Source organism: Taeniopygia guttata, chromosome 5 (assembly GCF_048771995.1).
Source record: "Taeniopygia guttata chromosome 5, bTaeGut7.mat, whole genome shotgun sequence".
In the NCBI taxonomy this organism is placed as follows: domain Eukaryota; kingdom Metazoa; phylum Chordata; class Aves; order Passeriformes; family Estrildidae; genus Taeniopygia; species Taeniopygia guttata.
In genome coordinates, this window is record NC_133030.1 from 58,127,631 (window position 1) to 58,154,014 (window position 26,384).

Below are 26,384 nucleotides of genomic sequence, written 5' to 3' on the forward strand. Positions count from 1 at the left end.
GTCTCCTGCCCTGCTGCCACTGTGCAGTGATACATAACACAGAAAAGGGGAATTCAGGCTGCTACTCTGTCCTCAGAATTTTACAGGAAAAAAAATGTAATTCCAGAAACTTTACCAGCCAGCCAAATGCAAATGCATAAAAGGGTTTTTCTAAGGCAGAAGCTAAAGGCTTGTACCTTGCCAGATGCTGGTTGAAGTACATTTTTTTTTTTTCCTCAAAATAAGATTATCAACAGCAATTTTCCAAGCATTCAAGTTCAGGATTTTGTCTGCAAGGGGATTAAAGCTCAGGCAAACATCAGCCTGCCTGAACACTGCCCTGCTCCATGTACTGCTCCCACTTGGGATGAGACGTGTAGGGGGCCATGTAGGAATCCCACTAAAATGATTATTTCTTCACTGATGACTCAGTTGGCTGAGATTTGCAAGGAGGACTGAGGGAATCATATTTATGGTTTCTAAAAAAATTCAGTTTGTTGTGTTGTTCCTCACTCCGCTGGGCTGATACTTTCATACAAAAAGTTTTCTTTACTATAAAATTTATTATTTAATAAATAATGGGCATATATTTTAGTTTCAGGTTTCTGTAGTCTCAGAGCTCTTAGCAAGACCCCAGTACCACTAAATAATTGTAATGATCACTAACAGAGTAACTCCATTGAGCTGTCAGCAGAAAAACAGCTGAGATGAATACTTCTTCAATTAAAGATGCAGAATTATGTGTATTTATGCACAAGCCTGAAAAGCAGATGATATTTAAAATCTTCTTCAGGGCAGGAGATACAATTAATTTTTCATTACCTTCAACATTTATCGCATTTATCTCTAGCTGGAAAGTCTCATTCATTCAGTGCTTATCTGTGTCAAGTTGCTGTTGTGTAAGTCTTGTGGGTGACTGAGACTATTTTGGTCACAGGGGGTAGGTAGGGACTATAATGAGATACTACACTGACCCTTGAAAACACAACTGATGGCATTTGCCAAAATGGGAATCCATCTCCCTGGCAAACCCTCACATACACACACTCAAACTCTGCTTCATCTTTCAGTCCTGCTCAAAGTCTCTTGCAGATCAGAGGGAAAAGCAGCGTGTGAAAGCAGACTGCAGTGACCTCTTACTTTGGAATGCAGTGCTGTTTGTTTTGGCATTGCAGATATATTTAGTAAACTGTCATCTGTCATAACTTGTGTGGGGACAGAGCCCATATTTTGAGAGACGTTCGCTGTCCTGCATTGCCTGGAGTCCATACATTGCTCTGTCATTTAAACACTGGTCTATTTTAAGAGTGTTAGTGGACACATCCTCTTCCTTATCCCACCATGAAGCCCCTGAAGTCCCAAATGCTCATGCACAACACAGCAGGTTTTTAGCCAAGCCCTCTTCTCCTAAGTAAACAATCTGATATTTATTTACAAGGAGTTTTCCTGAAACCCAGGGAAATGCATGCTAAATGAGCCACTTGAGTTTCTGACTGTGTGACACGCTGTCCCTTGAGGTGTGGCCTCAGCCCCCCAGGGGTGTCACCCTCCCTGTGACAAACCCAGCTATTTTTGGCCACCATGGCCCTGGTGTCAGGCGCTGTCAGGGGGATCTTCTGCTCCACGGGAGCACGTGTTCCAACAATCCCATTCCGTGCAGGCAGCCACCAGGCAAATGTTAGTCCCAGTCACAGGTTTGCTTGTTCATCCTCTGACCACAGAGCAACACCTTAATTGAATTTGCAGGATCAAATAAACCCCTCATGTTATTTTGTGTGCAGCCCAAATATCAGCAGTCACCCTCCCATGTCAAGGAAAGGGAAGGAAATGACTGCAGGAAGAGTCCATGCCAGCACAAAGCTGGGGTTAAATCACCAGGATTGGTGCAGCATTGCTGTGATTTCACCCCCCAGACTCTGCAGGGCCCTACAGGTGGGACCCATGAACCCCTGGTCTCCCCACACCTCCCCACAGCCTTGCAATCCTCCATCCCCACCCTGGGGATGTTGCACCCCACGTTAGGGTGAACTCACCCAGCATTAGGGCTGGAGACAAGCCTGGCTCAGAGACAGCTGCTCACACCTCCCACAGCTGGATTTGGGTTCAGCCTCAGAGGGCAGAAATAGCCCCTTTTCCCCTCTGCCAATCAGAACTTCTCCTTTCATTATCACTCCTAAATTACTCCTGATCCGGGCAAGTCCCAGATGCTGCTCAGATATACACTAGAGACAGCAGGAAGCTGAGCTGCCCCTGCCAATTTTGGGCACCAGAGGAAGGGGCTGGACATCTCCCCACTGCTATACAGTGAATCCCTGCCTTTTATTCTGCAGAAATTAACTAAAAGCCTTTTCCAAATTTAAACTTCTAGAGAATATCTACTGATACACAGCCTAATGTAATACATTATCATATATCATGTACTGCTTGCATTTGAAAAAACAAGGTCAAAGGAGAACACCAAGACACGGCACAAATTTTGTGATGATGGCAGTTCTTCCAGGAGTTGTTATTTTTAGGGTTTGCAGTGCCTAAAATCCAGAAGTCTCCTGTGGCAAAGGAGAAAAAGGGTAAGAAGAGCCTGTACATGGCCCTGGATGTGTCAGAGGTAATACAGTTGTTGTGCAGGACCTCATTCCTGGCAGAGGCAGGCAGAGGTTGGACCTGTTCAAACCTAAGCTGGACAAACTGGTGCTTGAGCCTCCTGGGGGTTTGGTGGGCAGGGAGCAAAATGGTCTGGGTGAACAAAATGGTCTGGGTGAGCAAAATGGTCTGGGTGAGCACCTGGAGGGAGACTGGAGCTGAGGAGTCCTTGGCAGAGCTGATGCTCATGCAGGTGAGGACAAGGGCAAAGAGGGGGGAAATGTGGGTGTGAAGAGCAATGAAGTCCTGGCAGGGCCAGGGCTCAGGTGGAGGGGATGATGCAGGGCCTTGCTGCTGCTCCAAGATGCATTTCTCTCTTTTCCTCACCACCTCTAGCCAGGTGGCCTTCACATCTCCTCTGCATCAGACTGATTTATGCATCAGCATAAATCCCAGCTTAAATGAGCTGATGCAGCTGCAGAGCAGTCTGGAAAAAGGTGTGTGATTGGTTATCAATGGCTGGCTGGAGCCAGCATGGAGAGCCACGGCTGATGGATCAGGGAAGGGGAGAGCAGGCAGGGCACAGGCTGCAGCTTCTGGAAGCTCTGCTCTGGATGAGCATGAGCCAGGGTTTTGTTTGAGCTGCTCTAAGTGGGTCAGTCACAGTAGGGTGATCCCATCCTGAGCTGCTTCAGCTGTGCTCTCTCCTTCCAGGTTCAGTGATAAGAAGTCACCAGAGTGAGTCAGCTCAGCCAGCAGATCCAACAGAAAGCTGCTAGGAAGCCTTTCTTTACAGTGAGTGTGGTCAAACACTGGAATAGTCTTTCTAGAGAGGCTCTCAATGCCCCCAGCCTGTCAGTGTCTAAGAGGCATTTGGACAATGCCCTTAATAAGAAGTTGTAACTTTTGGTCAGGCAGTTGGATGAGATGTTCCTTCCAGGTCCCTCCCCACTGAGACATTCTATTCCATTCTCCTCTCCCATGGGGGCACTTTTTGGGATGCTTCTGAACAAATTCATCCTGTGGCCATGTCAGCACTAGAGACAATGCAAAGGGAGTAATCTTAAGCATGTGATTTTGTGATGTGGCTGAGCCCATTCACCTGTCCCCAGCCCCTGAGGTGTGTGCTCTGTCCCTGGTCCCCTCCCCAACGCACTCTGGCTGGGCAGGACTGTGGTGCTGGCACTGGTACCCACTGAGCATGCAGCCACCTTGTCCTTCAGGGATCTGAACCAACCAACAGCTCATTTCAAGATGTTAAAATAGCCTCAGGCTGGGCTGGTTGAGTGCCCTGGCAGGCCATGCTGGGAGCTAAGAGTGAGGGGTGGGGGAACTGGATGTGCTGGTGTTTGATGCACAGAGCTGCTCCCCAAAGCCACCCTCCAGTGTGACCTTGCAGCAGGAGCTGCTGCTCCCCAGCAGATGTGCAGTGAACTGTCCCAATATGCAGCAAGGTCCAGCACAGGCCTCCAGATGTGCCACCAAACCCAACAAAAAACCAGGTCAAGGTCCCTCCAGGCCATACAAACCAAGCTGCATGTGCACGAGCAGACTGCATTTCTATAAAAGAACATGACTTTTTAGGACAAAACTCAGCTCTTGCTAGTGCAAGGGGAAGTAAGCTGGGTGTGGGAGAGCGTGTGCTTGCTGGAGCAATGAAACAGTTCATCTCCAAGTGCCTGATGAGCCCCAAAAAAGCCCTATGTGACACAAAAATGCTGTAATTTCACTACCACCGTGGACTAAACCAAAATGTCAATCTCACTCAAGTTCAAAGTATTACTCCATGCTGTTTCAATAACAAAGTTCACTGCATAATTTTGCTCTGTGCTCTTTATTCACCTCAGGCAAGTCCAAAAATTAAATGGCATCGGGATAAGAAGCCAGAGCTGAAGTTGCTCATTGCTGATGTTTAGTCTGTGCCATTAAACCTTCATTTTTGGTTCTACTAATCCTTTATTTTCATGACAAGTTTGAAGAGCCATTGTAATTACAATGTAATGAAAAGGCTGAATCCAGAGAAGTAGCTGCAGAAGGGAAATCACCTCCTGCGCTTTGTATTTAGAGGAGGTGATTAACTGTACATTTCAGGAATGGATTGAAGTGATGAATTTAACAAAGTTCAATAATCAGGAAATCTTAATTTAAAATATCTCTCTGCTATTTTAAGTTTCTTTTTGCAATGGTTCTCTGCAGTAATTTCAATTTTTAAAGGAAGATTAGGTTTAGAGGCCATCAGAATTAATTAGCTGTGACTAACCAGGAAGGCACCTGTGGCCTTTACTTATTCCAGTAAAAGTCTGTATCTTATATGCATTTATTCAGATTCCTACTTATATTTTAATGAAACTATTAGAAATTTTAATTAAACTATTAGAAATGGTGTCTAATGCTTCTTTTTTAACATGATTATTTTTCTCTTAGGTCGGGTCGGGTTACAATTAAAAATGAGTATACGAGTGCTTTAAAATTTGATTTTACTCTCTAAAGTAACTGAATACATACAGGAAATTACACATAACTTACACTTTAAAAAAAAACAAACAACAAAACAAAGTGATTCATTAAACAAAGAAGCTTTTCCTGTAATTGGATTTGGAGGGTTTTTTTCTGGATTTTAAGAAGTGCTAGCTCTCGTCCTCAGCCATCTTCCTTTCCTAGGCAGGAGGAAAATAAAAAATATTTAATCCAATATTGCACATGTTGGTGGCCATTATACAGGTTGGAGGATAATGAAAAAGAAGTTTTCTTCTTTTTCAGTCGTCAGTGAGCTTCTTGAGCTGTTCTTAGCCAGCTAAGCAAATAAACTGGAAATAGAAATACTCTTTCAGCCCCAGCAGACAGGCTCTTGTCAGATGCAGAACTCGGTGTTGACTGCTGGACCCTTGGCCATTGCAGAGCAGCTGCGGGTCACATTTAATTTTTAAAAAAGCCAATTTCCAGCAGAATAAATACAATTAAACACCTCCAGTGCCCAGAGGGGCTGTTTGGAGGGCAGTGCCAGGCGCTGGGGTGGGCTCCCATCCAGGGGCAGATCCTCCCAATGATGCCAAAAGCGTTTTGGGACAAATCTCCTCTGGAAAGTGTCTGGTGCAGGTGCGTCCCCACCAGCCCGCTGGAAGCCTGGCTAAATGAGGGAGCCTCATTAGAGACTTTTAATTAACCCGCGGTGATTTGCAGGAGGCACGCTGACATCTAGCGGGGAGTCCGCGTTACTCGGGCAGCCGGCGGAGATTTTGGGAGGGATTTTGGACAGGCGCCAGTAAAGAATCGGGTGAAAGTCAACATCAATGACTTGTGTAGCCCCCAGTTTCTGGGGCAGAGCTGATACCCGGCACTGAGACCAGCCCCGTGGTTTTTCAGTCTGTTTTAAGCACTAAGGAGTCAAACCTTCTCAAGCCAGCCTTAAAATTGAAGGGTTAAAGCAGCAGCAGGAAGGGATCTTGATGTCGAGCTTGACTCTGTTTTGTATTACCACCTATTTTGCAGTACCGAGATCAATGTTGCCTGCTTACATAAGCACTGAGCAGGGGCATGTGCTGGATGTTGCTGCTCCAGAGTAATACCTGACAATACCTATGGAAACAAGAGATATCAGAATTTTTATGTCTATAGTCCATGCCTCTCCCTCTGCTTCTAAAGGACAATGTTGCCAACAAGTTGGATTAGAAGAGAAGTTTAAGGAGGAGGTGTTTGCCTGGAAACCTGAAAAGGCAATAGGCAGTTTCATAGCCCTGATTGATAAGAACAAAGATATTGAAGGGAATGATAAGCCTCCCACATTTTAGAAACAACTGCGAGATGAAGGTGGGAGAGCCCATGGTGGACTACTTGAAAAACCTGCTACTGCAAGAGCCAGCAAGGAGAGGCTGTACAACCAGGGGAGCTGTGCTTTTAAGGTTTATTTTGCTTTTTAACTCAAAGTGGATGAGGTGTACCCATACAGACTCTGTTTGGAGTATGCTATTGCATGTCGGGACAAATCCTTTAGACTGTAAAGATTAAATTCCTCCAAGAGCTGACTTTTCTACAGGAAACATGGAGACAGAAGCAGCTTCCAGGAGAGGGGCAGCAAGGCAGTATTGGCAGGGTTGCACAGGCCCACAAACCACAGTTTTGAGCATAAGCAAGAAACATGAGAAAACTTTGCTTTTCCAGATTTGAATTATAGGATCTGTAATCAAACAGGGCATATTCTCAGGCAGTAGAAGAAAATGTCTACCTTCATTGACTCAAAGAAATTCCTTAAATGAAGGGATTCTTATGGCTTACAAAGAAAATTTACAAAACATGACCCATTTTAGATAAAGAAAAAAATGTTACCAGGACCTTAAACCATGAGGTTAGTTACACAGAGAGCTAAACCTCAGTTTAGGCTTGTTCATTAAAACCTAACACTAATAGGGAACTCTTTATTGTTCAGGATCACTGTAGTGCTCAGCCTAAATCTCAGGGTAAATACTTGACTCGTGTTTTCTGTTCTGGGGGTGTATTAAACTATTAAACAGACAATAGAGCTGCTGCCCAAATAAAGGGTCTTGTGTTACACAGCCTCCCTTTCAGCTGCTGCAGGAATCTTGCAGACCCTGCAAGGCTTCCTGCCTGTCTTGGCTGGAATAGCAGGACTTGGATGCAGAGGGATGCTGAATCTCTCATCCACACACCAAAAATGAAACACTGGAGAGCAGGAGTGCTTTTCTGAAGTGATTTCTGCTGTGGCAGCTTCTGTTAAAGCAAAGTATCTTCTTGAGCAGTTCCCAATATCCTAAGTTATTGTGGTCATACAGCAGTATTTTATTCATTACATTTCATTACCTTTTTTTCCTGGTCTCTTTTGTTTGCCTTTGCAGTTTGGAGCTTTGTTAAAGCTTTTTTGGGACCCTAAATTGAATCTCGGCAAAGCTACTCCCAGACAAAGCAAAGCTGCAGCTGGAGAGAACAAACAGTAATCCCTGCCAGCACGGAGCTGTGTTTGCTCAGTGGAGTGGAGTGCATGGAAACAGCGATGTGGATTGAACAGGCAATCACGTCTGCACTTGGCTGCCTGGGAGGATTCACTTCCAGCCTCCAGTGCCAGATCTGGAGACTGAAAATCAATTCCCAGCAGTGCCTCTTTGGCCAGACAGTATCAGTACTACAGACCCACCCACCATACATGCTTCTGTATTTACTTTCTCTTTTGAAACACCCAGACAAGACACACCAGCACCAACCCAAGGGCTTGGACAGCAGCGCTGTGCTCTGGCTCATGTGAGCATGGAGGTGGCAAAGCTGCTGTCACCTTATGTGTGCCAGCTCATGTCACAGCTTGAATGCTCCTGATCCAATGCCTCCCTGTGCCCCAACTCTTTCCTGTTAATTCTCACAGAGATGTCTGAACTCACTGCTGAGACTCAGGAAACCTCCTGCAGTCTCCAACCAAGGTGATGAAGCAGCAGTGCTCCTTTTTTATTTATTTACCAATGGTGGCTTGTTTTCATGCCCACTGTGCACCCACAAAGCACATGTCAGTGCACAAGAAGCAGAAGGCAATGGAAGCAGAAGGGCTCATTTCCCAGCTGTGCAGTCAGGGCTGATATGCAGCTCTCAGGGTCCAGCCCCCTTTAATCTATCCTTTCTCAAGGCTTGCAGTAGTTTGTTATGGATCTGTAGCTCCTAGGTTCAGAGGCCTGTGTTCTTGCTGTCCTTATTAAGCAGCACTTTACAACAAAATTAGAATCATAGAATCTAATTTAGAATCACAGAATCTAAGATTGGAAAAGACCTTTAAGATTATCAAGTCCAGCTGTAAGCCCAGCACACCACCATGTCCTCAGTTGCCACATCTACACACTTTTTGAACACTTCCAGGGATGGTGACTCTCTACAACTGGTGATACCATTGATTTGAACAGGCTCCTACGTGACCTTTTAAAAGTTGAGGGATACAATGCAGAAGCACCAGGTGAAATTTGCAGATAGGCAGAACTTACACTTAAAAAAAAAAATTGAAATTACCTGATTCATTAAATAACAGTCAGAACACTTGGACTGTGGAAGGGCAGCAAAGAAACTTCCCTGAAAAATCAGTGGGATTGTAATAACAGCTTGGTGTAAGAAGTTTTGGGCCATTTGTCCTGTATCTTGAATTATGTAGAAGGCTGTTAGATTTCTACTGATTGCATTTTTTGGTGATAAATGAAGAAAATGCATTTAAAGGAATTTAAAGGATTCAGGAATCTGGGCATACCAGGAAAAGCTACTGCAGAAATTTCATCAGAGAACATTTGCTCATGAGAATTCCACATTTCTCTTTACTGTCACCAAAGTGAATCCAGTGCAAACCAGAGAGACTTCCCAAAGTCTTTCAAAAGTCTTCACTAAACTTTGGAAATGGGAGACAGGTGAGACTGCCCTGCCTGGAAACTGTCCTACATAAGGCTATCAGCATTGGGTGAGAATTCCTGTGTGACTGTGGTTATCCATGTGGGTGAGACTTGTGAATCCCACAATTTTGGGAAGGGTATCAAGCAGCTGGACTGAACATGCTCCAGTGGCTGAGGCTTTCTGGGGAGCAGAGGACCTGCTGCATCTATGCACTGCACAGCATGCAGGTTCTACAGTTGTGCAGGATGTCCTGACTTGTGGGAAGTGCTCATGGAGAGAGTCCATTGGGATTTCAGCTGCTGCACCTCTGGAAATCTGTACCAAACAGAAAGGATTTAACCAGAGAAAAGCAGCGCATATGTGGCAGCCTTGAGTCCACCTATAAATTCCAGTGCTTTCAGGCATTCTGGCACAATCCCCACACCCAATCACCCTAATTAGCCTCCTGTTAGCTTTAATGAGCATGGAGAGCCCAATATGAGTGTCCTGGGAGGCCCATGTGTGCCTTCTCACACACGGGTTTCTCTTTACCTTAATCTGGAAAGCTGACCAATGTGCTCCAAACTATCTGTAATGTTTGTGCACAGGCTGGGAATGACACTCCTCACAACCCTACACATGGGGAACATTTCCAAAATTTCCTTCCCAGATCCCTTTTACCTTTTGCCTCAGATTTCTAATCTCCTGCTTTAGGTTTCTCTTTGCCCACACTGTGCCTGCCTCAAGGATGTCTAAAGGCTTACAGTGGCCAAGTACTGCAAAAAGAAGAAATTGGAGTCTCCAGAATAACACCCCAGAGCTTGCAGCAGATCTCACATGGCAGTTGTTGGGTTGGTTGTCCTTGCTCCCTACTCCCACATCCTGACCTCCCTGGCTGCCAAGTTCCATGTCTACTAGGGCAATGCTGGTGCTTACAGGTATTTTCCTACATGCCTCCCCTCCTCCTCTAGCTCAGCAGATGCAGTTCTGCCAGTTCACATGCCTAAATGCTGGGATTTATTTGATGCACAGATCGGCACATCCATGCATTTACTACAGGCAGGAAACCTCAGGCCTGGCGTGTATTTGCAGATGCATTTATGTAATTAAACATTTAGGGGTAATTTCTCTAATTGCCAAGCTTGACTCGTTAAGCCTCCCATTCTGAAGATGAAATTCATTTAACTAAAGAAGCTTTATTTTCACAGTCCCCTTCATTCCTATCTATCCCTAATGAGGGCTTTGCCATATCCCCTTTCCCTTGGTTACAGGTGGGCAGTGGCCAAGGGCTGCTTGATCCTCGCAGCTGGATGCACGTGTTACAGAGGGGCTGCAGACAGGAGTGTTCTAGGGGGTGTGCTTGCACAGTCCCACAGTTTCCAGCAGTTATTTAACCCAGCTGCAGCGTGGCATGGTCATCCCCCTGTCTCTCCTTCTGCTCAACAAGCAGCCCAGGCTGAAGAGCCCTGTGGGGCCTGGCTGTGCAATGTGTGTGATCCCTCCTGCCTGCAGAGCTCCTGGTCTGTGTGCCCAAGGATGAACCTGCAAATGAGAGAACGCTCTGCTTTGAGCACAAAGCTGCAAAGACCTCAGCATTATAAACCCCAAACCTCAGCACACGGGCTGTGACTTTGCATTTTGACTACTTAGATAAGAACATGCTGCCTGTTCTATTACTCTTTACACAGGTTCAGGTTTAATCACTGGAGTGCCAAAGGGAGATATGCCTTCATTCTTGCAATAACTCTTTGCTGCTTGTGCTGAGCTGAAGGGTCCTGAAGGGATGGAGGTGTTGTAATCATCCCCCAACGCTCTCAGCCTTTCAGAGGAGACAGACTTTCACATGTTGATCATGCAGTGCCCTGATCAGCCCTACCCAGCAGCCTTTTGCTAGAGGGTGAATTTTTGTTTCCCCAGATTGGATGGCTTTCCCATCTCTTTTCAGCACATGTAGAAATTATTAGAAAAATCACCAGTGGATCCAGAGCAGAGATCTGGATAACCAGTCCTTAGCTCTGCAAATGCACTGACTTGTCATGCCTCAAAGCTATGACACAATGAAAATTAAAATAAAAAGTACAGATGGGTGTTGTCATTATAACCTTTCTTCTCTTTTTTGTGCTCTGGGCAGCTGGGCTTACAGCAACTGCTACATTTATTTGGACAGGTGGAAAGAAAAATGAGGCAAACTCATTCATCCTCTTAATTCTCTGCAATAGCTCTTAAGAGGTGTTTTTATCTATACAGCACATATAAAACAGGCAATGATCCAACACAAAGTTTCATGGTGCTGTCCTTTGGAAAATTTCTCTAATTTGCATGTGGATTTCATGCACCCACAATACACATTCCAGACTTCCATGAATAATAACAAATACCCTTTATAGCATGCCAGGGCATGATGTCCCAGCATGATAACAAACCTTTCCTTGGAATTCGGAGGTACCTGCTCCTGCCTGGCACCATGTCCCTGTACCACTAGGTGGCTTTTCCACCCCATAGTTTGTACCTCGTTCTCCAAAGTCATTACAAGTACGGAAAATCTGCTCCCAAGTGCAACCATCAAACCAGTGGAAAAGAGAGAACAAAGCTGAGGCATCCTTCAGCAGATGAACTCTTCGACTCCCATAGTTTTACACTGAAATCTTTACCAATCCCTTATCTGTCCTTCTAATGCTTTGTTTTGACTTCGTTACAGCTGTCTTGTTCCCATTTTGGGTATCATAAGATATCTGCTCAGATACATTTCTGTGTAGCTATGGAACTTCACAAAATAGTGCATGTGTCAAATTCTATAATAGTAATTTTTGTAATTCATTAGCATAAACCAATTAGTAACACAGAATCAGGATGTGTATTTGTTAATGTAAAGTGTCGCCTCACCATGTTCTCAGGAAGAGTAAATCCAGCTTTGTCTTCTCAGACATTTTACCTTTTTTACCTTAACCATTTTAATTACAGATCTTTGCTCACACCTAAACACCGCAAATATCTGGCTATGGATAGTATCTTTTTCAAGTAGCACTCAGTGTCTGAAGTTTTCTCCAAAAAGAAAAGCCCCGAGGGGCTCATTGACTGTACAGAACAGAACAGGCAAGAGAATGAGGGTTGCAAATCCACAGCAGTGTTAAAAGTATAAATACACACCCCTCTCCCCTGAGTTTTAAGTTTGGCCATGTTGAATAGAATGTATTTTATTTGAAGCACAAAGGAGCCGAGTTGGGCAGAGACAGACCTAAAAGATGTTAGAAATTTGGCAGATGAACTCAAGGTTTGCATTCTTTCATTCATTTCAGACTTTCCTTCCTTTCACATATATAACTCCTGTTTTCTGTTACAAAAATGGTCATATATTCACCGGAGAGAGACCATGGAGCTGTCTCCTGACAAGTGCCCTTCAGTGGTGTGAAGAGTTGCATGAACAGCTCTTTCAGGTAGAACACTTGGAATTTACATGTAAATTTAAGGGGGGGCTAATCCTGCAACTAATTTAACACACAGGAGGGGAGATCTGAAAGAGGAAAGTCAGCTATTGATGAAAAGTTTGGAGAAGGCTCCTAATTTAGAAAACAGCAGAGTGTTGTTTGGAATACCTATGGACGTGGCACTTGGAGCCATGGTTTAGTTGACAAGGTGGTGTTTGGCCAAAAGTTGAAAATGAATCTGTGATTCTGCGGTAATATAAGTGAATAAATAATGCAATTAGGAATATGTGATGCTTTTTTTCATTATACAAGCACCTTTCAAGCCACGTTTATACATCATAATTGTCCATGGTATATTCCAACCAAAAGCTGTGTTATCACAGTAGCTTGGTGCTGATTCAAAGTCAATATACTCTGCTCCCAGGGGCTTTTTTACTGGATCTTGGCATGGCATGGATGCAGGATCACAGCTTTTGATGAGCACAGAGCACAGGCAAAAGCCATCTGTGTGTTATCTCAGTGTAGGTGCATGTCTAAATTGATCTTTAGGTTAGAATTATCGTAACCAAAATGAAGTTTTGATTTTTCACGCTCAGACAGATGCATTGTAATCTGTGCTTTTGCTCTGGTCTGGCACAGTTTGAACCTGTGAGTGCTGGCAGTGCTTCCTGGCCAGGGAGTACCTCAATTTGTGGCTTCACTTGCTGAAAGGCACTGGACGAGTGGTAAACCTCTGAAAAACTTCTGATGTCTTTCTTGGCTGTCCCTCAAGATGTATTATCTCTGCAAACATGCACTTCCCTTAATCTCTATATAATCTTCTTCCAGACAGAGTAATTAAAAACCAGTTCCATGTTTTTTCCTTAGCTTTGTCCAGCTAAGCATTTTGCAGCCTCCCCTCCTTGTGCCAACAGTCCGTAAATTTTGCCCTGTGACTTTATTTTTTCTAATCAAACTCTTCTCTCTTCTGTCAGCCTGCTCTTTATACAGAACATTTTTCAAGTGAAACACTCTCTTTCCTTCTCTTCACCTCATGGAGATTATTCATGTGGCTGAAGAGTCCTTGTGGAAGCAAGCTCTGATCCCAGCTCTGCATTGTTTTCAAACACTCCCCTCCACGAACGTCTGTCACCTCTTCTTATCTCCCTGTGCCCACAAGCTGAGCAGACAGCTGTGGTGCATGAGCAGTGAGAGGTGAGGTCTCTGAAACAGCCAGAGCTGTTTCCTGACGTGCTGCAGGTCTGGATGCACAAAGGGATTTCAGCAGGGTGGCTCTCAGCGAGCACAAGCACTGGCAGAGGAGGCAGACCCAGGTGGGGACATCAAAGTGACAGCCCAGGGCTGCACTGGGAGGCAGCTGGACACCTCTCCCAGTTGTGCTCAGCACCCAGGGCCACCTCCTGCCCACAAGGGCCCTGCTCTTCTTCCACTCCTTGGAAATACCCACTGCAAACCCATAGGTTATGGGAGGATGTGATATGCTTTCCACAGGGCTGGTATTTCTGTCAGGTCTTCCTCTTCAAAGCTTTTCTCTTGTCATTGTCAGGATCATCGTCTTTGTTTTAAAATCTTTGTTAGTTCTGTGCTAATCATGGGACACGTGTGCTGTGCTGTGATGCTTTTATTGTTTTGCTATACTTTGGCATCCATTTTCTAGCACAACAAAGAAATACTGTTATAATCCAATATTCTCAATTATTTTGACTGTAGTTAGACCACACAGGAAAGAATGTGAAAACAGCTTCTTCAAAGTATCAGTTTTATTTTTTCAAGGACTGTATGGGCAGTTTATACCTTATATTTTAATTGCTTGTGGTAAGGGAACATCAGTAGATTCAATGTAATTGTATTTTTCTACATGAGTGCCAAAGATCCTGCATCTGAAACGGTTCATGGAAATTATTCACCAAAGCAGGTTTTCATTGCACTGATAACAACTTTTTTGGTACTTTTCACCAGTTGATTTACAAAGGAAATCAGTGTCCTTATTTCACTTTTACTAGTACAGAAGCATAGGGAGAAAAAGGACTTGATAAGGTTTATTATTCCTAACAATATGATTGCTTGCAGAGGGATTAAAGACTTCTGGCTACTCTCAATTTTATTTGGAGTTAAGAGAGCCTTGGGGGCCTATTAAAAAACTATCAATGTTCACCTAAATGATTTCTTTATATTTCAATATACTTATTATCTTTACAGGGAGTACTTCAACACTAAGAAAGGAAGCTGCATCTTAATTCTATTAGCAGTAGGACCACAGGCTTCTCAAAATTAATTCCAAACATTTTATGACCTTGTCAAGATTCAAACATGTTCAACTTCCAGCACTGAGTGCCTTCCCTGTGACTTCAAAGGAATGTGTGAGCATGATGCATAAAGATAATCCCTTGCAGAATCATAGCACTGGTCAGTATCTTTACTGGAAATTAAACATTTCATGATGGGGTATTACAAAGAGGTATTATTTTGTAATGACAGACTTGGGAGAATAGTGTGACTGCCTTTAATTTGGAGATCACTTCACACTGCAAACCTACACAGACTGCCTTGTAAGAAATACCTCTTACAGTAAAAGGTGGTATTTTCTAAGGTCTTTGTTTAAGTGCCACCCAGGTTCTTGCATGCTGACCTCCTCCACCTCTGTGTGAAAAGAGCAGTTCTATTAGTAACTGTATGTGGTCAAAAAGCTGCTGAAACCAGAAGGCTGTAAATGCCTATTTACACAAACCTTTTAAACTTCAGGTTTTAAACCATTTAAGCCAAAATATATAACTCAATCCAGACTTGCTGAAGGCACGGCTCATGTTCAGTGAGAGATCATAAAACTTAGACAGGCTTATACAGAACCTGATCTGAGTTTCAGATTTGTAATTTATGCTGGTCTGAGGTTTTCTTGCAAGTATTTTGCATGCCCTAACAAATAAAACTGCATTTTAGTTTTTACAGTGTCTGGGGTTTTTGAGCACCAACACACCCTTCAACCCTGCTGCAAGGGCTTTGGTGCTTGTGTTTGGGGCCAGTGCTGTAACCTGGAACAAGACTGAAGGAAAAAGAGCTGTGAGAAGTCTCCTCCAGGCTGGGATTTGCCTGGCCTTGTGCCTGATCCTCCCCTGACCTCCTTGACTTGACTTCCTGGCTTGAGAATTGCCCTTCCTCACTGCTGTGGCTTTGCACAGCCATTGTTGGGCTCCAGCTGGTGTCACCAGGGCTGCTCTGCTCACCTTGCTGGGGTGCTGCAAGACTGTGCCCCAACAGACACTGAGAGTCTCACTTGTGGCTTTTCCAAACACTTCTTTCAAAAATTAAACCAGCTTGTTAAATTACAGAAAAAGATCCTACCATATCATCATTAAAACTCTTGCAGGCAGCTGCCTGAGAGTTAAACAATTGGGTCTCTGACACTTGAGTGAAGTCCTGTTTGCCAGGATTTCACTGGACATGGTATGCAATAGCAGCATCATGATGATGACCAATCTCTTGCATCATTTAGGTGTGATTTCCTTCTGGACACGGAACTCCTGGTCCCATTTTAGTGAGGGCTTTGTTGGAGGGTGGTGATTTTGTTAGGCAAAGAAGGTGTTCTTATTACACCTGAAATATATTTGTTAGTCATTGCTACACCATGTTTGCCCTGTTCTCCACATTATTCTTTGGATATGTTGCTACTGGCATGAATGCCAAATCTTGCAGACTCAGAGGCTGAAAATTTCTCTAGGACAGAAGGGTAAGCTCTATTTACACACTGGATAATATGCAGAAGCCTGCGATTGTATCTAGGAAGCTTTAACTTTACTTATGCTTTGTTTATGATTTGGTTTTGTAAATTATATTGGATAATTATTGTCTACTCATCCAAGGACATGTTCTCCAGTAGCTGTGTCACCCTGTATCTCCAGTTTCTTAATGAAGTCCAAGTTCTTAAGGAAAAATGAGGAAGTCCTGTCCTATGTAGGACTTACAAGCCATATCCAAGAAAGAAATTACTCTGCTAAGAGAGTGATTCTGTCTGGTGTTTATTTTTTTCCATAACAAATCCACTTACATTCTTGTTATTTGCATTGTCAGGAGGACTCTGTATGTGCTTTTCTGCAGCTGGCACTTAAAGGGTGAAAAAAAAGAGAAATATAATAACATGACCCTGGTGCTACCATATGACCAGAAGTGTGAGCACTCCACTGGTGCTGATAGGATTAAAGAGTAGGACAGAAGTGGTTGTAGAGCTTGTGGCTGCAGAAGCTCTGCCAGACACCCTATGTACAAAAAGCCAAAGGGACTTTGAAGAGTTCTCCTGACTGTACATGTGGGTGAAGTATCAACCAAACCAATGCAGGGGAGAGGGCAGACAGAGCTAATGAGAATAAGGCATAATAAAAAAGGTGTATGGGCACGCATATACATCATACAGAGGGGGACAGCATCGCAGTCATAAGGCAAAATCAGATTCCAAAAAATGAGCACTTCCAGCCTAGAAGTTATAGGATAAAACCATCTGATTAGCCAGAGAACCTGCAAATTTTAAGACAAAGTGAGTATGACAACTCCAGCCCCTTCATGAATAGTGTTTTATCCTCCTTTGTTGTCTAGCTAAGCTGGTTTGAAGAGCCCCTTCATCAGCAGTGTGTCATTTCTAGCACAACAGAGGTGCAAAACTACACAGTCCTGAGAATGCTTAAGTCCTTAACTGATGAACCTCCACTGCAAGTTCCTCCAGTCATGTTATAAACTTTTTTTTTCCCCCTAAATTGCAGTGATCAAAAAGTTACACAATCTCCTACTGCCTCTAAAATGAGCAACTTCTTTAAAAAATGCGTCTCTGACTATACATCATCTTTTATTGGTTTCTTTCCAGGGGCCAGAGCAGATCACGAGGGAGGTATCAGAAGACATACAGGCAAACAAACACAGAGCTGCTGCATCTTCAAGTTATGCTTCAAGCATGGTTGCTCCACAGCTCTGTGAATCAGCAGTCTTGTGCTCTTGGCCAAATTCTACCATTTACATATCCTGACTCCAAACCTACAGCTGCATGACTTGTTTGCATGACAAAGTTCACTGAACTCCAAGGGCAGAACTTTGGGGGCCTCCAATTGCAGCTCCCAGGACCTGTGGGAGGTAACACCTAATCAAGAGCCTCTGCTCTCTCCTCAGCCAAAGCAGTGAAGCTCCACCAAATGTGGATCTCCAACATCCCAATCACAGCACTACTTGCAATGCTAGATCTCTTTCCATTCCTCTGACAGAGGTCTTAAAATCAGGAGGAGGGATGAAGACACAATGCCCTGGATTATGCCATAACCTAGTGGCTACAGCAGCCTTCTGAGTCATGAGTGGGTTGCACCCCATCAGGCCAAGATGAAACTGAATTGAGATTTCCCACCTCCAGTTGACTGATTTATTAAGATAAATAGAAGGAAGCTCTGCTGCTTCCCTTCCCTTCCCCTTTTCACAGAAGCCTGTGGTTTTTCTGTGAATGGCACTGGCTCAGTGCTACAAGGCTTTGAAGCAGAGGGGGCTTCTCCAGGGATCCAGGTGGATCAGTCATGCCTTTGCTGTGTCCCTGAATCAGGCTGAGGTCCTGGTTCTGCTGGTTACTGTGCACTGTGCAGGCATGGCAGCCCAGTTTAGTCACCTAGGGGACTGCCAGGACAGCTGGTGGTAGGAATTTTACATACCTCTAGGTTCAAAAGCTGCCACAGCAGAAAATAGTTTCCCTGATAGGTATCTAAAAGACAGGTAGTGTTCTTGAACTTGGTCAGGTGAATCCACCTGAGTCCCATCTCTGGTGCCCAATGCAGATATTGTAGAACCTATCCATCATGACAGTGCATTTATTTAATGACTTGGATGTTTGAGGGCAAGTCACATAACCCTATGTATTTTAACTCACCACCCCAAACATCTAATTATTTACTTCATGGTGATATTTTAAGGATTAATTTACATTTCAGGAAATGGCTCAGGGTCCCCAGGGAAATGGCCACAGTACCAAACCTGTTGCAGTTCAAGAAGTGTTTGGACAATGCTCTAGGGTACCTTGTGTGGGGTGTCCTGAACAGTGCCAGGAACTGGACTTTGATGATCCTTGTGGGTTCCTTCCAACTCAGGATATTCTGTGATTCTGTAAAATATCACAGACACACACATAATTCTGAGCACTTTCTGTGTAATTAAATGAGCAGCAAATGTTACCCTGAGAACGAGAGCTGGCAGAACCACCAGCTCCATCCCAAATACTCGTCATACAGGTTCTGAATTGCCCTGGGATGCACGGGTTGCATTACCTGAAAAAGGGTGCAGCAGTAAGGCAGGCAAGCTGTTCTGAGTATCACCATGTGTCTGAGCACACCTGGCCTTTTCCTGAGAACCTCCCCAGGACTGGGAGTACATAACACTCTGAAGATGGAAGATTGATGGAGGAGGATTGCTGGCATTTCCAGCAGATTGAAAGAAAATGGTGCTTGGTGATGTCATTGGATATTCTCAATTCACCTGCAACAAACAATGAGAGTGAATTAATATTGGCTATTACATTGTTAAAAGGGCTTAGAAATGTCCTTCCCTGGCAAGAGCTCTGACCACTTGGCATTTGTATCAGAATTGGTTGTCCTATCCTGTAAAAAGTGGCATCTACCTAATTATTTATAAAAGTAATCACAACTGACTACCAGCAGTGGATCTTGAATTGAATTCAAGATATCTCCCTTTTAGTCCTGCCTGAGGTGTGGAATGGAATTTCAGATCCATCCCCACACTTGGTTTGTTATCAGCCAAATCCAAAGAACTCTCTCATCTGCCTGTAGATCTCCTGGTCTGTCTGTCAAGGTATCTGCCTTTTCCAGTGAATGACAAACACATTTCCCAAATTGTGGCTTCTTTTCCTCCTCTGAATAGAAAAATGAATCAATGTTGTCAGAAAGGACCGTAGGGAAGCTTTCACTCCTCCTACTCAAGGGATGAGTAACTTGACACACCCTTGAACATGAATCTGCTCCATTGCATAATCTTGGCAATTTATGATCTTCCAAGAAAAAGAGTCCAGAACTGACTAAAACACACATCTGTGAACGCAAAGGCAAATTCCCCTGAGCTGTACATCTTATACTTTGCATCCTGGTTCTCTCAGCATATCAAATCCCTCTTCCCAAGGGATTTATTTGGCACATCTAAGCCTTGCCTAGTTACCTACACATGAACTTTTGAGCCTGATGAGAAGATTTGAACATGCTCCTCCTTTTCATGTCATGGGATGACACGTGGTGAACTTTCTGCTCCTGCTCTTCAGGCTGATTCCCATGAATTCCTTCCCATTCTTGTGGTGTGGTGTGCATGTCTTTGATGAGTTCAAGGAATCAGAATGGCTCTAGTTTCTTGAAAAGGAAGGTTTTTTTGCTTTTTTCAACAAAGATGTAATTCCTAGGATGTGATCACCTTCCTAGGTGCCCTCCCAACTCTGTGATGCCCTAACAAGAGGGTTCTTTTCATCCTTGGCCTGGGGATAAGGCCTTTGAGCTGTCCCATCAGTGAGCGGGTTCTGCTCCTGGGGAGCCAGGAGAGGGATCCCTGCTGCTCTCAGCGTGCTCCAACAAGAATCTTCCTGCTCCCAGGAGCTCCCAGCAGCTGTTTGCCCCTGCAGCACAGTTGGCTTTCAGACACGGATGTAACTGCCACTCCTGCACACAAAATTCAGCCCAATGTGCAGGAATTGCAATTGATGTGAGTCAGCATGAAAGAACTTACTCCTCTCTTAAAGGACAAGTATCTGAGGGATCTGCAGAAATTCCAGGGATAAAAAGGCTGAAAGTATGGCATAACCCAGAGTCCAGATGATGTGTGGAAGAGGGAACCCTCTAATTCTGGGCTCCAGGTTGATGAAGGGCTGTGCACAAGTTTTGGTTGTTTGGGGTTTTTTAATTCTACCCCTCCTCTGCTGTCTTGCTAGTAATAAAACAGCTATAAAATAACACAGTGATGGCACCCAAACATGTGCAGGCACAAGTTAGCAACTTGCCCCGTCCATAGAAAAAGAGTTCTGGATAATAAAGGAAAGCTTGGGAATGGAAGCACAGTCAATTATTCTGAGTGAAAATGAGCAATTCTACAATTTAATCCCTGGTAGCCAGAGTGAAGAAACAACGTCCAGAAATGAGAGTTTCACACCCACAACTAAGTATTATTAGTTCAAACTTTAGAAAAAGAAGGAACCTAAACCTCCGCCTCTTTACCTAAATTTCTTTTTGTGTGTGTTTCTGAAAAAGAGCAAATGTACTCTGCCCACCTACAAAGCAACCAATGTCTCCCCTGCCTCCCCAAATTTAATTATTTTCAATTCCAAATCCTGGAATGAGGAGGCAAAAAGACTAAGGGTTTATTATTGCTTTAGGATTTGTTTGTCTCTTTGAGAAACCACAGGAGAAAAAAAAAAACAATCTCCATTTTCTCACCACACAGTCAGCACATCACTGAATTACAAATTTAAAATTACAGGAACATGGGAAAATTGAAGAAATGGAAGTATAATGAAACTGTTACCAAATCAGTATCTTTTTCCCAGTAGTAAAATTAAGGGGGTGGTAATCACATGTTCCACTCCCTCACAGAGTTGTTCTGATGTGTTGCCAATTAAGAACTGTAAGACACTGGGATAAATGTATTTTAAGATAATGTTGAAAATGGACTAATCTCATTTTTAACACAACAGAAACACTCCTTAAATAATGACACCTTATCTGAATTGTGTTTGAGATGGCATGTGACTGGGTTACATCCATGGATTAAGTTCACAGGAGAATGAAAGGACTATAACAACTGCATTCCTAGAACACCTTTAGAGAGGAAACTCCATCACTGCAGTCCCTTTAATTACTTATTTTCAACTTTTCTATTCTTGTTTGCTGTAACAAATCACAGCATTGCCCACCTGGCATCTTCATACAACCACACTTTCACTAAAATTCTGTGCCTTTCCCAGATTATGTGCCCATATAGACATGCAGAGAAAAAAAAAACAAAAACAACCCGAGCAGCTGGGCAGACTCTGGAATGATGGGCACACTTGGCTCTCATCTAAATGAAGCAGCAGTATTATGAGAAATGCATCTTGTGACATGAGGACATGTGCTGCTGTGCCACCATGGGCTAAAATAGCAACACACCAAAGCCAGCTGATTCCATTCCCTGCAAAATCCAGGCTTGTACCTCTGAAGCAAAACACCATTCAAACAAAGCCTTTGCTTTCTGATTTTGGTGCTCTTGGTCCTATTGCTAAGGTAATGTTATTTGGACCTCCATCTTTCAAATTTTCCAGACTGCCAAGGGATCAGATTCCTGAGGTACCCAGTGATTTCTCCCTATCGTACTCAAGTACTGCGTGTGCACAGTTTAACAAAGTAAATAATACAGGCCAAGTGTTATAAACCACCCCCACCAACAGAAAAGGTTCTCTTGCATACAGAACTTAGAGCATTATCCTGCAGAAATAAATGCATAACCAGGCTAAATTGAAATCAGGAGATTGCAGCAAGAACAAAAATCCCCCAAAACCACAAGAACCAAACCTTATTCTTTCCAAACTACTGAGGATTTTTGGGGTTTTTTTGCCCATGCAGAATGACATAGTTGTTACACCTTATCTAAAAGAAGTGCTACATTGGTTCATTCCATACATCTTTACTAAAGACAGCTAAATTCCTTGAAGTTCCATTGAATAAGCCATCCCTAAGATTCATGAGCAGTAACTTTTACAGAGATAAGCAATATTTTAATACCTTAAATTACTTACAAAGAAAAGTACTGTGCAGGACTCAGCAACAACCAAGTACAGCCTAAGTGAGTTGAAAACCCTTCAGTCTGTTCTTTCTCCCATTGCTGTAATGGTACATTAGCACTTGTCCAGCTCCTTCACTGAGCTATTGCAATAGCTCATACTCCAGAACAAGTCAAAACCCTCCCAGGCTTTTTTTTTTTTTTTTTTTTTTTTCTTAGAGCAATAGGCATTAATTAGAAACAAAATCTATTTTCCCTTATTCTCTCATGTATTTTTCAGGATTTATAATAAACCTTATAATAAATATATTCTTGCCTTCTCAAATCTGGGCACTCACTCAACTCACCATTTTCTTTAAAAATTAATAATAAAACTGATATGGTTAGCACATTTTATACATTGACATTCAAAAATCATCTAAAATGAGGATTTCCTCTGACTCTAGGCACTTTAACATCATAAATAATATAACACAACCCTAGCAGTAATTATTTAAATGGGAAGGCAGTCCTTCAGACCTCCATGGATACTCCTTTCCATTCTTCCACTTGCTGGGAAATAATCTTAATTCTCCTGACAAAATTCTGTCCTACATGCCTTTGGCACAAGAAGATGACTGGATTAAAGCTATTTCTGATGATGACAGAAACCAATCCCCCAATCCTGGAGAACATCCTGACAGTTGCTCCTGCAGTTTTATTAGGACATAAAAACAACTGGCTTCTGCTGGCTGGGATAAACTGGTCTGCAATTGTTAAAAGCTTTACAAGGCAGAACTGGTGGGTTAAATCCCAGTGCTCATCTAAGTGGGTGCCAAACAAGATGTTCTGCTTCAAAGAGGAACTCCTGGTGCTGCTCCTACCTCTGGGGCAGGGCTGTGACAGCAGCAGCTGTAAGTGGGATGTGTTCTGCACCTCATTTGCCATCGATCCCCACAGCTGTCTTGTCAAATCCTGCCAGCCTGCAGAACACGCTGTGAGTGCACTGCTCTGCCAGTGCAGCCTTGGAAATGAATGGTATGGGTGTCAGCTCAGGCAGCCCTCGTGTGCTGAGCTGAAATGGATCCAGAACAGCCTTAGGGCCATCTTCTGCAGATACTACAAAGAAACACAATTTCTGTCCAAGTTCAGTGTTAGGGCACACCTCACCCCATTCCTGGAGTGGCTACTGCAATCATTACTTGCCTGAAAATGCACAGAGGTAATTTAAAATAAAAATTTCACACTAACAGTTCGAAGTCAAAGTAAACAAGTTTCAGCCACACACACAAACACTTTCTGCTTTCTTAAGTTACCAAGCACATACCATAAAGACAAGTCTTGCTTTGTAATCGCTGATTTTCCCTCACTGTACAGTTATTCAGATCTCATGCCAGAATTCTGGTTAATTAACAGATTTCAGTTTGTTCTGTGTTTAAGATTTTTTGTGGCTTCACTCTGGGAAAATGCACAAACGAGGCAGCAGCTTGTTTTTCAGCTCCTGTCTTTGCATTTTCTGCCTAAGAGCCAGGGAAGCATGTAAATTAGGAAGCACATGTATCTTGCAGGATTAGCATTTCTCAGAAGGCAGAGAAATGACAGCACACCTTCCAGTCTCAAGACAGAAAAATTCATCATGCACCATTTCAGGGGTGGATTTTTTCATGTTTCTCTGCCAAGCTACTGATCTGAAATCTTATTTTTATTTCATTCATCCTTCTTTCAGTAACAGAAGCTCCTCTGTTGGCAATATAATTGTTCATATTATGATGCTTCAAGTGAGGTTAAGGCTGTATGATGAAAACATATGCCACATACAAATATACATAATGTACAATATAGGAAATCTATCAGGATTCATTTGGTGCAGTTACCGGAGCACTCTGCATAATAATCCCACAAGAAATATTTCACAATGTGAACATCAAATACGTAAAATTGCCTCAAGGCCAAGAGAACCAGAATGCACTAAATTCATTTTCTTGTAAGGATCTACTCCTTCAGAGATTTAAATTAAAATGCAAAGAAATTTTCCCAAGTAATACCAAGAGTGTAAATTTAGGAGGGAAAAGGCCAAAACCTTTAGATATTTTTTTAGCAAATATATTCTGCAGCCAAAGGCTTAATTCAGATCTGCTTTTTTATGGTGCATAGGTATTTCAAGGCAAAAAAATAATTTATTCTAATGCTCGTGGTAATAAATGAAATGTCTGCTTCTGGCACTTAGAATTTGAAACACAGTGGTCCCAGTAGATCAACTTGATGCTGTGCTTGTCATGGGCCATCAGATTTCAACCTGCATTCATCAAATAAAATAAAGCATAACTTCTGCTTGGCTAAAAATTAATTTTCAGAAATACATCTGATCTTCAACAGAAGACATGAATGATGGCAAATCCTCAGCTTCTTTTGGGAATGTGTTCTGGTGGTTAACCATGGAAAAATGTGTGTCTGATTTCCTATTTGAATTTGTCTGGCTTTTGCCTCTGGCCATTACTTCTTATTATGCTTTTCTTCAATAGATTAAAGAGCCCTTTAATATCCTGTACTTCCCCTCAGGAATGTTCCTATACACTACAATCAAGTCACCTCCCAATTCTCTTCCAGATAACTTTAACAGCCTGAGCTCTTAAAACATCCCAGCGTAAGGCATTTTCTCCAACCACCAGAACATTTTGCTTCATTTTTTTGCTCTCTTATTTTCCAATGTGCTTCTTAAAATCTGAAAACCAGCACTGTATGTACTACCCTCTGATGATATTATTGACGTCAAACATGAGAGGTAAAATAAACACTTTTTAATTCCTTTGTTTATACATTGATTAATCCTTTTCTGCCATAGCAGCATACAGGAGAACCCTTATCTGATTGCTTACTTATCTGGTCCTTAAATCCTTCTCAAAGTCATTACCTTCACAGTCTTCTATTTTCCAGTAATGATCTCCACACTTGGGTTTTAAGACAGACAGCTATTTGGTTTGATGAATGAAAATTCACTAGGTTTAAGCAAGCTGCTTGTACAAACTTGCATTGTATTGATCAGTGCCCCATCCTGATCATTATTTACAATTCCATTAATTCTGAAGCTGAATTTTTGCAGCAGCAGGTTTGGATCAGCTTCCAGATCATTGCTAAAAATGTAGCAGGACACGGAACCTGTTACTGGGACCTCTTTAGACACCATCTCTTTCAACAAAGTTGTCATACAGATTTCTTCTCGAGATATAGCAGCAAATTCTTTATGTATGGTTTGTTGGCACTCTATAATGAGAATATCACAGCACCACACAAAGTACCTCCTCAAAACAGTATTGATAGCTATTTTAACTAAAACTGTAGATGTGCATCATATTCCTTTGTTTCAACTTTTTATTATTTGAATTCCACCTCAGATTTTCTATTTTGGTTAGGATTTAAGCTAACCAGTTGCTTGGGTCACAAAAACAGCACCAAACAACAGTTTATCACTTCTTTAACCTCCTGATTTTAAGGCAAGACACAAATACACAGGAGCAGCATCTGTAGCACAGGCAGAAGCAACAGAAAGCAGAGGAGACCAGAGATCGCATTTCTCACAGCATTTCCAGGGTGGAAACCGCAGGAACTGCGGACTTGCGAAGTACCTGCTGACAAATATCCTGGTCCTGCTGAACTCCCAGCCCTGCATACACACACAGGGAGATGTGGAGACTGTGGAGACGGGATAAGACACGACTGCTTTGCCTCAGGCCCTGCAGAACCTCCCTGAGCCGCCGCGGCTGAACCGGCCTGACCGCCGGGACCAGCGCCACTTTACCTCTCGTATTTACACCACCAGATTCTGCCTCCGAACAATCTTAAGCAGCACCACGGGAAGTTTACGTTGGGCATTAGGAAGAATTTCTTAATGGAAAGCGTGATTAGGAATGGGCTGTCCGGGGAACTGGCGGAGTCACTGCCCCTGGAGGAATTTAAGGAAAGACTGGATGGGGCAATCAGTGCCACGGTCTAGTGGGCAAGGTGGTGATGGGTGGCAGGCTGGGCTCGATGATCTCAGAGGTCTCTTCCACCGCAGTTGATTCGGTGTTTCTATAGCGAAGATGAGGAAGATGAGGAGGATGAGGAGGAGAAGGAGGAGAAGGAGGAGAAGGAGGAGAAGGAGGAGAAGGAGGAGAAGGAGGAGAAGGAGGAGACGCGGTACCCGAACAGCCCCAGGACCCGCCTCGGGCCGCCCTCCGCAGCCTCTGCCCCTCACGCTCGAGGCCGCCTCACGCCGCGCACCGCCTCGCGCAGCGCCGCGCTCCGATTGGCTGCGCCGCTCGTGGGGCGGGACCG

At 43.4% G+C, this 26,384-nt stretch overlaps 1 long non-coding RNA gene across 1 annotated transcript; it reads right to left on the reverse strand.

Moving 5' to 3' along the window:
- Nucleotides 1–4,407: 4,407 nt before the first annotated feature.
- On the reverse strand, nucleotides 4,408–26,189 carry LOC115495624 (uncharacterized). Its single transcript, XR_012056554.1, has 4 exons — nucleotides 25,694–26,189; nucleotides 18,611–18,818; nucleotides 18,363–18,447; nucleotides 4,408–6,135 (listed from the first exon to the last, which is right to left on the reverse strand). It is a non-coding gene; the product is annotated as an uncharacterized lncRNA (long non-coding RNA).
- Nucleotides 26,190–26,384: the final 195 nt, after the last annotated feature.